At 40.6% G+C, this 11,634-nt stretch overlaps 1 pseudogene; it reads left to right on the top strand.

The window, feature by feature from the left end:
• Positions 1-426: 426 nt before the first annotated feature.
• Positions 427-11,634, top strand: part of LOC101543253 (alpha-endosulfine-like) — a 33,066-nt pseudogene continuing 21,858 nt past the window's right edge.

Below are 11,634 nucleotides of genomic sequence, written 5' to 3'. Positions count from 1 at the left end.
TAGAACAGGTAGTCCATTGAACAGATAGCCAATCAAAATAGAGAATGCTGGTGGGGCACCTGGGTGACTTATGTGAAGTGGGGAGAAGCCTTAAGAAGGAAATCTGCCACATCCTCTCTGTCTACCTCTGCCACCTGGGAACAGCTGGGGAAACCTAGGACTGATAAGAATCTGCTGTGAACTTTGCTCCTTGCAGGAAAGGAAAGTCCTGGGTTCTTATCTTTGCCTCATAGAAAATCATTTCAGGAGGAGACAAGCAGCAAAGTTAAATGTTTTATTTCAAATGTTTTATTTAAAAGCTCTGGGAAGAGAAGAGACAGAGACAGAAACAGAGACAGAAAGAAACAGTCTCAAGAGAGAACACAGACTCACATTCCAGCGTTAAAGTGTGACGAGATAAGAGCACACATCCCAAGGGTGGAGGAGATGCAGGTGGCAAGTGTTCGGGCACTGCATGTTCATCAGCAACACATGGGCAGAGGCAGCGCATGGGCTCAGGCAAATGTGCACACTTCCTTTGTTCGAGTTAGCTTGAAGGGCTTCTCCCAGCTGCCCCCGGGGGACTTTCTACCTAGGTGAGAAAGAGTCCTTTCTAAGGACCTCAGCTAAGGTGGTTGCCAAGGAAGTAGAGTTGGGAGTAGTGTATGGTCTTTATTGATACTCCTTTTCTGACGTTTCTTCCTCTCAGCTTCTCTTGGAAAGGGTCCCAACCTTCTCTGGATCTGTGCTGGTGCCAAGGAAAGGTCTTATCAGAACTTAGTCCCTGTGTTCAAAAGTGGGTTTTGGGGCTGAGTGATAGCACAGCGGGTAGGGCATTTGCCTTGCACGCGGTCGACCCAGGTTCGATTCCCAGCATCCCATATGGTCCCCTGAGCACCGCCAGGGGTGGTTCCTGAGTGCAGAGCCAGGAGTGACCCCTGTGCATTGCCAGGTGTGACCCAAAAAGCAAAAAAAAAAAAGTGTGTTTTTTAGCAATCTTAGGGCTAGTAGGTTTTATTACTTCCCTAGAATCCGTTGCCATTGGCGCCCTTTCCTATCTGCCTGCCTGCCTGCTTCAGTGGGGGTGACTAGGGATGGGAGATGGCAGCAGATTAAAGGAGACCCCAGTTTCTTTCTCTCTCTCTCTTTCTTTCTCTCTCTCTTTCTTCTCTCTTTCTTTCTTTCTTTCTTTCTTTCTTTCTTTCTTTCTTTCTTTCTTTCTTTCTTTCTTTCTTTCTTTCTGTCTTTCTTTCTTTCTTTCTTTCTTTCCTTCCTTCCTTCCTTCCTTCCTTCCTTCCTTCCTTCCTTCCTTCCTTCCTTCCTTCCTTCTTTCTTTCTTTCTTTCTTTCTTTCTTTCTTTCTTTCTTTCTTTCTTTCTTTCTTTCTTTCTTTCTTTCTTTCTTTCTTTCTTTCTTTCTTTCTTTCTTTCTTTCTCTCTCTCTCACTCTCTCCGTCTCTATCTCTTTCTCTCTGCATGCACTCTTTTTGCTTATGCCCAGGCAAACTACAGGATCAGTTCGGGCTTGCACACCCTGACGTATGACACAGTGCAGGGAGGTCTTACTGGCAGGACTCAGACACTCCAGATAGCTCAGATTCAGGCAGCTCTCGGATACCTAGGTAGGGACGAATTGCTGAGCATAGGAATCTCACTCACATGCAACATGGCCATGGTCAGAGAGGAGGAAAGCCAGGAGAGGAGGACAGGAACTTCTGTGGTTCAGTTGAGAGAGGCCCAGCGACAGATACAGTGCCCAGGGACCTCTCCAGGAGCACACGGCAGCAGGCTAGACGCCAAGGAAAGCCAGGACAAAATGTCAGGGAACCATTTAGGTTTAGCTCCAAAAACCGTGAGGATACCACATTTCAGATTGGACAGAGAGTAACGCTAGGTAAGACCTGGTCTTCCTACACTGAAGACAGGACCAGGTCTTCATGCACTGGAGATGGGACCTGGTCTTTGCACACCTGAGGCAAGTGAGCCACATGGGACAGGACCCAGGAGGTCGTACATGGGATGGAACATTATCAGGGAGTGGAATGGTGGCATGGTGTGCCGGTAAAGAAGAGGCCTGGACATTTGGGGAGGATCCTGAACCCACCTATTTAAACTGGGAAATGAACTCTAACTTTTAATCTTCTGAGTTTTGTACGCAAATCTTTCAAACAATTCTGAAGAGCTCACCAGGACAGGGACAGGAAAGATAGTACAGCTGGAAGGGTGCTTGCCTTGCATGGAGCCAACTTAGGTTCTATCTCTGGTACCAGGTATGGTTCTGCAAGTGCCTTCTCCCACCCTCTGCCCCGCCCCCAGCCCAGCTCCCCACCAAAGGAATACCTGAGCCTGGAGTAAGCCTTGAGCACCATTGGGTGTAGAAATCCACTCCCCACACCTGATGAAAGTTTATAATGGCAAGAAGTGACAAAGGGATGCTGGTGAGATGGAGGTTATTGATTCTTTGATGATGGGGGTTATATAGTAGAATTACAAGTACAATATAACATGGGAACTTTATAAGCCATATTGCTTTTCTCTGCTAGGATTTATACTCAAAACTAAAAACTGAGTACCTATAATATTTCCCAGTATCTACAGATATTGATTCATGAAGATGCATACCTGAAACTTAGATAATATTATAATGCAACATTATTTAAGTAAAAATTAGTTATTTAAAAATCAAATTGGCAATAGAAGATTAAAAAAATTTTACATCATCAATCACCACTGTCACTGTCACTGTCATCCCATTGCTCATCAATTTGTTCTAGCAGACACCAGTAACGTCTTTCATTGAGAGACTTATTGTTACTGTTTTTGGCATATCCTATACGCACGGGTAGCTTGCCAGGCTCTGCCGTGAGGACTCCATATTCTCTGTAGCTTGCTGGGCTCTCTGAGAGGGGCAGAGGAATTGAACACGGGTCGACCGCATGAAAGGTGAAAGCCCAACCGCTGTGTTATTGCTCCAGCCCATCAATCACCAAAAACTGCAAATAAAAAACAATGATATTCTATTTTATACACATATGAAGTGTGAAAAAAAAGCTAACAACATCCCAGTGAGAATATGAAACAATTGGAACTCTAGACATTATGAATAGAAATGTGAATCTTTACAAAATTGATAATTTTTGGACTTTTATGCTACTAGAACCAAGAAATCCCATCCCTGGATATTTTAACAAGAAAAAATAAAAATCCACCTTTTAATTTATTTATTCATTTATTTTGCATTATTCTATACAGTCTGCTTGGAAAAGCTTTCCTGTAAGGATGAATAGTCATAGCACAGTCAAGAAAAGTTAACATAATTGAATTCTTTGTGTGTCAGACACTGTACAAGGCAGATTATACATATTATAGTGGCAATATGTCTTTCCCAAAAGTAAACAAATAAAAAGTAAATAAGGCCTTCTTTTATTATTTTATGCATTCATCAAATATTTAATCAGCTTCCATCAGTATTGAATGCTATTCTACTGCTAACTATACAGCATAAAATAAAATTAAGGAGTAGGTTGCTATTTCAGTGGTATTTAAATTTAGTGGGAATTGAGGAACCATAAAACACTATGTTGTAAAACAGAAAACTCTTAGGACCTTTGTTAAAAAGGCCAGGTGAGATGTGGATAGTAGCCAGCAGAATGTATGAGGGCAGAAGAGGCATTTTTGGTGTGCTAGAGAGATAGCATGGTGTTAAAATACTTGTACAGGGCAGGTTCCAATTTGATCTCTGCTCTGCATATGGTCCCTTGAGCATCACGAGGAGTGATCCCTGCGTACAGGGTCAATAATAATCCTGATCATCACCTGGTGTAGTCCGCAACAAAACAAAACAGAACAAAAATACCACATTAATCAGTAAGTTAGAAGATGATCCTTGATATTAAAAAACAGCTGTGAAGAAATTCAAACCAGATTATAAGCAAGGGATGCATGATATGTAGGGTAGCTGTGGATGTAAAGAGAACATATCGGGAATGTTATTAAATGAAAGGAAAGAATGCGTCACATGAAGATCTACTTGCAAAACACATCAAATACCCAAGGACAGTAGAAACAAGGGCCAAGAGGATTGGTTCACAATTGGAAGCCTGCCTCAAGTGCTAGGAGAGCAGGCATTTGGGATAGAGAAGGGACCACTATGACAAAGATAGTTGGAAGTGATCACAGGATGAGAACTGCTGCTGAAAGTAGGTAAAGGAACATGATAACCTCTCAGTATCTGTACTGCAAACCCCAAAAGGTGAGAGTGAGGGCGGTGAGGGAGGAGAAGGAAAGTTCCTGCCACAGAGACATGCTCAGGGGTGGAGGCAGGGGGTGGTGGGAGGGAAACTGGGGACATTGGTGGTGGGAAATATGCACCGATGGAGGGATGGGTGTTCAAACATCTTATGTCTAGACCCCCACCATGAACAGCTTTGTAACTGTGTATCTCACAGTGATTCAATTTAAAAAAAAAAAAAGAAAAGAAAAGAGGGGGTGAAAAAAAGAAAGCAAGGCTTTTCCTGTGAGGACTCCCCAAGAATTCCAGGCCAACAAAATTTGGATAAATTGTATACAATTTCTCCTAAAAGCCTTTTTCTTTCTCCGCCCCCAGCCCCAGCGCCTAGCCCCCAAGAAGTCTGTATTCTCTCTAGAAAGCAAACGAACAAACATATAGAGTAGAAGGAATAGTAAGAGCAAAGGCCCTGATATGAGAACAAATCTGGCAAGTTTAAAGAGTCAGTATGGGCTGGAGAGTTAGCACAGTGGGTAGGGCGTTTGCCTTGCACGTAGCCAACCCGGGTTTGATTCCCAACATCCCATAAGATCCCCCGAGCACCACCGGGAGTAATTCCTGAGTGCATGAGCCAGGAGTAACCCCTGTGCATTGCAGGGTGTGATCCCAAAAAGAGAAAAAAATAAAAAAGAGTCAATGTGACTTGCCTGTGTGACTGGAGAGAGTGTCAGATGGTTGGAAAGATGGGGAGGAGCTTTTCTGCACTGTGCAATGATGCATTTAATAAAGCAATGGCAAATCATTCACATTTTATTCTAAACTCAATGAAACTCCACTGAAAACTTTTAAGCCAACCTTTTAAGATCTATTGCAAGGATATGGTCAACACTCATCTGATGAGAAAAGCATCGTCAATACAGGATTAAGGAGAGTTGACCAAACCTCTTTCTCATAAAAATCAACTTTGCATTCAGTGATTAATTTATTCACTCAATAAATATTAATTTAATGCTACCATCAGTCAGATACTTTTCTAAGCATAAAATTAAATCATAAATTGTATAATCAAAACACCCCTGTCCTTGTGGAGTTTATGATCTATTTCTGTACTTCTTTCACTTGGCAGTAGAGTTCCCTGGAAAGGGAGGGGAACAGACATGAGCATAGTCAACACGTGGGGGCAGCATGGGGTAGCTTTAGAGGTGTACAAAACAATCATTTTAGCCTTGTTTTCAAACAAATATCATGATAAAGCTGAAGAACAAATCAACTTTCAAGCGAAAAAACCTTATTGGTCAGCAAGTAGAAGCTCTCCTTATCTTTCTCTCTAGATAGCATTGCCTTTATCTGTACACACCAACTACAAAGTAATTTTTGACACAAAATAGCATCTTAATTACTCCTAAATCATTCTGTTCAAAATCTCAGTTTTTTGGTTCTTGGAAAAGAACATAATTATAGAGAGTTGATTGTATCAATGCCATGATTTGAAGAAAAAGAATGAAGAAACCTAGAAAAATATTTGTTCCTATACAGGATTTGAATATTAGGCTTATTGACTATTTGGATCCTTTCTTTCACCCAAACTAAAAGCAGGAAAAATAGGACCATGCCATTTCAGACAAAAGTCAGTTGTAGGCATGATCTGTAAGTTTATGGAGATATTTCCATGTGGAAGAACAACTTGACCTTGTTTATATATAAAGATAGAATGAAAATATTAAAGAGATTTTCCTGATGACAAGATATTCATTTTTGCTGATGCCAATTTTCAAAATATGGATAACTTATGTCTAACATGCCTTCAGAACAAAAAATACACATTTTTCTTTCAAGCCCAATTACAATTTTATATTCTGCCAAATCTCTCTTACTGTGGAACTTCAAGGAATAAAGAACAGCAGAAACTTAACTAAGAGACTCAAGTGACTGTCTTTATTAAAATTCAGTGTTAATATAAAATGTGACCTCAAGTAGACCTAGTTTGTCAGTGCATATAAATAACTCACTTGCATTGGCACAAGCCAGTGGTTTGCATGTAAATGAAGAGGCTGATAGACTATTAGCTATCAGCATCCCTTACTATCAGAAGATTTGAATTTTGCTACTAGAAGGAATTAGATCAAGCTGTAAGGACTGCCTTTGGTTGAGATTCTAAATAAGCATCATTTTATTGAATGAAATAGGTCTGAAAAATAGCTAATGATGGATGGAGGTGTCTCCGATATTATTGCTACCTTCCACCTTCCCATCCAGGCTCAAATAGACTTTTCAAGTAGGACTCATCCATTGCACTGCCTCCACTAATCCAACTCTAGGACTGTAATTAGGCGCTATGTTAGTCAGATATCACAGAAAAGGCATGAATAATTAAAAATTAAAATATGGCTGGTTCCAGCAAGTGCTTGCAGCCATGTCTCCAGACTGTGAACCAAGCTTTTGCCCCACGCTGGCTAAGGGGGGAAATATCCTTCTTCCTTAGTTTTTCTTCCCTCTGGTAAGAAGCAGAGTGGTGTCCTCCATATTATGGGACTTTTAAGCAGGTATAAACTTGGTGGCACGGAAAAAAATGTGTTTTGAAAAAAAAATAAAATAAAATTTGGGCTGGATACAGCAGGTAGGGTATTTCCCTGCACTGGCCAACCTGGGTTCGATCCCCAGCATCTCATATGGTCCTCCAAGCACCTCCAGGAGTAATTCCTGAGTGAATGAGCCAGGAGTAACCCCTGTGCATCACCAGGTGTGACCCAAAAAGCAAAAAAAAAAAAAAAAAACAGGGTGTAATAAAAATGAAAGTCAAAAATAATAAAATAAAATATGCTTGTTGGCCAAAATTTAAAAAATAAATAAAAAGAGGGTGTATAGCAGCCTTCTATTATTAGTGAGATATTTTTTCAGTATCCACTACCTTAAATTTCTAATAAAAGAATTGATACAACAGATTTAATCAACTTAATTTACTACAACATATTTAAAAGGGGTGAGGAGGATTTCCTGAAGTTCAAAATCAAGGTGCCACAGAAATAGTTCAAGTGGCAAAGCCCATATCTAATGTATATGAGGCCCGGAGTTTGATCTTTGGGTCACATTCCAACAACCAACATGGCTGAATGAAGTTCTGGTAGTCCCCAAACACTAAGAGGGCATAGGGGTCACACCTATAAAAAGTATAAATGTCTCTATAGTACAACAATGAAAATAATGCACTCTACTCTTCTATTGCAGCTCTTGTTCTTGGAAGAGTAAAATTAGGGTCACTTGGGGTAGTCATAGGAGGTCTTTATTCAGTCTTAAAGGTAAAACAATATTGGCCACATAGAGAAGGAGAAAGAGCTTATGGTTCTTACAACACTTGGCTTTTATCCTATACCTTTGGAACACAATTTAAGGTTGCTTGACTATTTTCACCTAAACCAAATTAAATTTAATATTTTCATTTTTCTTTTATTTTTATTTCTTCTTTATTTTGCAATTTAGGATGTATCTGTTTTAATAAAAACTATAATGATAGTAAATGTAGTCAGAACTATTTCTTTACATAGTAGTATTAAATGCTATGCTAAGCTTTTTTTTTTTAATTTAATTTGATCTTTTTAGCTTTTTGGGTCACACTTGGTGATGCACAAGGGTTCCTCCTGGCTGTGAACTCAGGAATTACTCCTGGAGGTGCTCAGGGGACCATATGAGATGCTGGGAATCGAACCAGGGTCCGCTGTGTGTAAGGCAAAAGCCCTACCCACTGTGCTATCGCTCCAGCCCCATTAAGTTTTAAAAAATTTGATACAGGGGCTGGAGCAATAGCACAGTGGGTTGGGCATTTGCCTTGCATGCAGCGAACCCAGGTATTATTCCCAGCATCCCATATGGTTCCCTGAGCACCGCCAAGAGTAATTCCTGAGTGCAAAGCCAGGAGTAACCCTTGAGCATCACCGGGTGTGACCCAAAAGCCAAAAAAAAAAAAAAAAAAATTAAAACAGAACAGGAAGGGTTGAGTGAACAATCCAGAAGATCCAAGCATTTATGTTTTTTAAGATTTCTCAGATTTAGATATTTTCTAGTTTCTCAGAGACCTGCAGAATGAAGAAGCATGGGAGAATTTAGAACACTGCCATTGCTTTTACTTGAGTCATGGGTATTTCTAGCTAGAAACTTAAAATTGATCTTGCATAGATTATCTTTAGGCTGCTTGAGTAAATACTACCCTGAGGGCTTACTTAGCACAGTCTAGGTTGAGATGGAAGACTCTATCTCTGATTTACTATGAACAAAGCTATTTTGGAATGAAATGGACAGTATTGTTAGCAATTTGTTTCTAATTAACATGTTCTGGTACTTTTCTTGAATTTTGACCAAACCCACTCATTTAACCAAAATCACCGAGAGGATTAGTCTCCTGGAGAATGAGATTGAACAAATCGTACAGGTGTTACAAAGGTATCCAAAACACAATTGTCCTCTCAACCCAACAATTGACAAACCCAGAATCCTTGGTTTGACACTATTATCATTTTTTCTGATAGAAACTATAGCACCATAGCACTGCCGTCCTGTTGTTCATCGATTTGCTCTAGCGGGCACCAGTAACGTCTCCATTGTAAGACTTGTTACTGTTTTTGGCATACCGAATACACCACGGGTAGCTTGTGGGGCTCTCTGAGAGGGATGGAAGAATCAAGCCCAGGTCGGCCACGTGCAAGGCAAACACCTTACCCGCTGTGCTATTGCTCCAGACCCCACCCAAAAAAAGTATCAAGACCAAAAAATAAATAAATAAATAAATATAAACAGGATTTCGGAAACACCCCAAATCCAATAAGATAAGCTCCACTAAACAAATAAAACAAAACAAACAAACAATGCCAACTTTTCCTAAAATCCATTCTATGAGGCTTTCCCAAGTTTTCAGTTTTACATCTGTGCTCACAGATAACATGACGCCTTCTTATGTTATTTCAACAAAGAACATCTACAGCTTTACCTTGGACACCCTGCCCGTCACTAGAAACTATATACATCGTAAAATGTCTTAGAAATGTTTATAGAAACTATAAACATCTTAAAATGTCTGACTGTAATTGTCCACAACAGGAAGGCAAGTCAGGTGTGGCTAGGCCTCTTATTTGTCTTTAGCTACAGTGAAAGACTTTCAAAACTAAGTTTAGGTACATGCTGAACAAACTCAAACAACAGGAAAGGACTTGACCTTTGGGAAAATGGAACAGATGCCCTCTTCTCCTCCTCCTGTGATGTAACCTTAGAACTCTGGAAAGTTTATTTAAAAAAAAAAAAGATAAGATTCTGAAAAGTGGAGAGAAGACAGAGTTTCTAGGAACCTTATATCTTAAAGTAGGATGTTGTGCCTTGTCTATATTGAACTGGATACTGGAGAGTTGGAAAATGGAAATAACAACATGAACAAACAAGCTAATCCTGCTTCCTCCACTATCATTCCCAAAGTGAGTGCTGCAATCCTCCCAACCCCACCCGCCACCCTCACCTCAGGGGCTGGGAGATCCAAGAGACTGGAAACTTCCAGGGGATATTATAGGAGCACCAAGGTGCTGTGGCCTGTGGGGTTTACTTTCTGTTTGTTTGCATAGAGAAGGTTAGAGAGCCAAGCAAAGAGGCAGCATATTTGAAGATTTAAATAGGAACCACAGAATCTCAACAGAGAGAAACAGTCTACAAGAAGAAAGAAAAAAGGCAAAGCCTCTGAGACCTGTGGGGCTATAACAAAAGGCGTCTGTCATCAGCATATCTGTCATCAGCATCACAGAGGAGAGGAAAAGAGACTAGGCTGAAAAATGTACTCAAAAAAAAAAATAAATAAATGTGGGTTAGAAATCATCCAAGCTTTTAAAATGATGTAAGCCCACATATTTAAGACGCTGAGCAAACTTCAAACTAAATAACAAGGCCCCCTCATCAATCTACAAGATAAACGCTATTTGCTACAGATATAGATATAGAATTTCCAAACGCTACAGATATAGAAAAAAAGTAGAATGAAGACAGAAAAAAAAATTGTAGTGTAATGAGAGAAGTGGTCCTTTATCTATAAAAGGGGAAAATTAAGTAACACTGCACCTTTTGTCATAAACCATCAAGTTAAGGGAAGTAGCGCAATAGAATATCCTGGACAGGATATATATAATAGAATATATATACATACATATATATATGTATATATATATATATATATATATAATCAACATATAACCATCCTTCAGCTCAACAGGCTGAGCACATGCCTTGTATTCAGGAGGCTCAGACTCCATCCCTGGCACTGCTTAGTTCCTCCAGCACCACCAGTGCTGACCACCAAACACCAAATAAAAGGTATTGTGCTTGATGAAGAGGTCGTTTCACATTCATGCTAAATTAACAAAATCCTGGGTTAATCTTACAGCCACACTGTGCTCCAATCAGAGTGGCTGCATTTCAAGTACTTTGTAGCTGCTAGAGGACTCTGTGACACTAACTATGCCACGGAACCTCTCAGCCTTGTTTATGGCTGTGTGTGCTTCTTTAAACTGAGAGTCAGATCGCTAATCTACCTTGGGCATATCATGCACTCTTACATTATCAGAGAAGTAAAGCTCTATTTCATGACCAGAGATTATTTCTTACCCTGGCAGATAGTTTAAATGTGTCATGTCACAGAGGGGACACACATCTACAAAGAAAGGAAGCAGGTAGAACAGTTCCAACAGAAGCTTTTGCCTCACCACTAAGCCTGTCATATGAAGAAATCTAAAATGTCCAGTTATACAACTCCTCACTCCAATGGCATCCTTTGTGGCGTCCCCTCTATCTACAGGGATGAGAGATGGAGTCACGCCAACCCCACAACTGCACCGAGCATGATCGCAGTGGATGCTAGCATAAAAGAGCAGTCTCTAATCAAAGTTTTAGATGTGCAAATCAGAAAACCCAAATTCAGGTGGAGACCAAATTTGGTCCCACTAAATTATTTGTGAATTTTGAAGGGAAAATAAGAGCGGGAAGGATAGCATTTCAAAGTTGTTTATCAAGACTGAAGATTTGGGGGGGCAGGTGGGGAGAGTTCACAGGAGCACATGCACAAGCATAAAACATCTCCAAGCCCAAGCATGGAACCTTCAAGCATGCACAGCACAGCACAGCACAGTTATCCCGTTGTTCATCGATTTGCTCATGTGTGCAGGCACCAGTAACATTTCACAATGGATTTGTGAGACTTCTTGTCACTGTTTTTGGCATATGGAATACGCCATGGGTAGCTTGCCAGGCTCTGCCATAGCGGGCGAGATACTCTCGGTAGTTTGCAGGGCTCTCCAAGAGGGGTGGAGGAATCGAACCTGGGTCAGCCATGTGCAAGGCAAATGCCCTACCCGCTGTGCCATCACTCCAGCACCAAGCATGCACAACTAAGGCAAATGTTCCCAGT

Source organism: Sorex araneus, chromosome 2 (genome assembly GCF_027595985.1).
Source record: "Sorex araneus isolate mSorAra2 chromosome 2, mSorAra2.pri, whole genome shotgun sequence".
NCBI lineage: Eukaryota > Metazoa > Chordata > Mammalia > Eulipotyphla > Soricidae > Sorex > Sorex araneus.
This window is presented reverse-complemented; position numbering and strand designations above follow the sequence as displayed.